Source organism: Poecilia reticulata, linkage group LG6 (assembly GCF_000633615.1).
Source record: "Poecilia reticulata strain Guanapo linkage group LG6, Guppy_female_1.0+MT, whole genome shotgun sequence".
NCBI lineage: Eukaryota > Metazoa > Chordata > Actinopteri > Cyprinodontiformes > Poeciliidae > Poecilia > Poecilia reticulata.
In genome coordinates this window covers 1,444,923-1,446,669 of record NC_024336.1, presented here as the reverse complement: position 1 = coordinate 1,446,669, position 1,747 = coordinate 1,444,923, and positions in this window count along the sequence as shown.

The window sequence follows — 1,747 nt, the reverse complement described above, 5'->3', positions numbered from 1 at the left end:
ACAATTTTCACTTTCTGTTTCATTGCAGCCATTTGCTAAAAATAAAAAACAGTTCATATTATTTCTTGTGCATGTGCATTATCTTGACAGAAAAAAAAACTGAAATGTAGAAATTTTTGTACATTTATTATAAAAGAAAAACTGAAATATCACAGACTCCAAATTGCTATAGCTATACAGATTGCAGCTTTATGTTGCTGTTGTGTGCCGTTTCTGTTGACTGTCTGGGACATGAACAGGTTTCAAAACAAAACATCAATCTGATTATCAGCAAGTGAGACCAGCTCTGTAAAAGCTTGACTTGGGGCAGATTGGTTGCTCATAATGGTGGAGTTTCAGAAAGAGCTGAAGTTTCTTAAAGAGACAGAGGCCAAATGGTGTTTAAGTCATATTTGATATATAACAAAGGAAGTTAACACAAAAAATRCTTGATTACTGTTAAGTAACTATGTTAACATGGAAAATACWTAWACWGCCYGTTTAAGGAAATCTGTCCAACAGCTGAGCCGTGAGTCAAACAGTACAATTAGCTCAAAAACAGCAGAAAATTCCCAACAGAGTGGCTGAAAAAGAATCAAGATGAATTGAAATACCATAGAGGACTTCAGACCTGTTCAAAAATGAACAGCCCAAATCTCAATGTACTGAAACAATGTTAGAAAGAGTTGGCAAAAAATTACCATGACAATGTGAGAGACTGACAAATCTATATACACAAACCCCAAAAAGATCAATTCAAGTAAGTGGCATGCTGCCCAAGGTGTCTATATGTGACACAATCAATAGGTGTACTTACCCCCCCCCCCCCCCATTTTACATACATATTTACATTTTAGCTTTGTATGGCAATGTGAATGTGTGAGTGTGAAAAGTGAAGCAAACAGTTTAGGAACAAAATAAAGAATGAAGAAATGCAATCATCTGAACTGTTAGGTTTTTCAGTGACAACTACAAAAAAAAAAAAAGTTGGACAAAATATGAACTAAGAGGCCAATTCTAAATGTTAAAAGTCTAAAACCAGCTCTGCCATATCCAGACACATTCAGCGGTTTCTGAACTGAGGTGTAACTGCTGTGTTGTGCATCCTGGCTGGAGGCTTAGCCATTCGTTAGCATATGAAGTGTGCAGCGGCTCCAGAGTTAACATTGGCCTCTGGCCCCCCTCTCGTTGCCCCCTCCACCTCCATCTCCTCAGGCATGACAGAAGTCGCTCTGAATGAAACCAAGCTGCTTCTATTCACCTTTAAATGAATTCTGGTCTCTCTCAGCCCCCATGGCTCCCGCTCACTCTCTGCCTTTCACTCTCATCTCTACCTTCTCCCTCCTCTCTGCCGCTCACCCTATTCTTCTACGTCTGCCCGTCTTGTTTTGCCCTCTGCCCCCTCTTTCTTGTCCTTTCATTCTTTGTTTCTCATCCCCACACCCTCACCACCCCCTGTCCTCTGGGCCTCTGCTGAGAAATCTGGTGCCTGAAAATTCACCATGGAAGTCTGATGCTGTCCAAATACAACACCTGCCATGTTGTATAGATCACTAGCTGCGTTTAACCTTGAGCCATAAAATTGCRCAAATTGAAAAATGCCAATTTTGAAAAATCAAATTTTTTGCATTAGGTTGAGGTGCATTTTTTGGGGGGTATAATAGATATATTTCACAAAACTGCAACAGAAACACTTGCTTCGCATCATGTGAGTCACGTGATCAACAACCGGATGTTACAACTGGTGAAAACGACAAAGAAGACGACA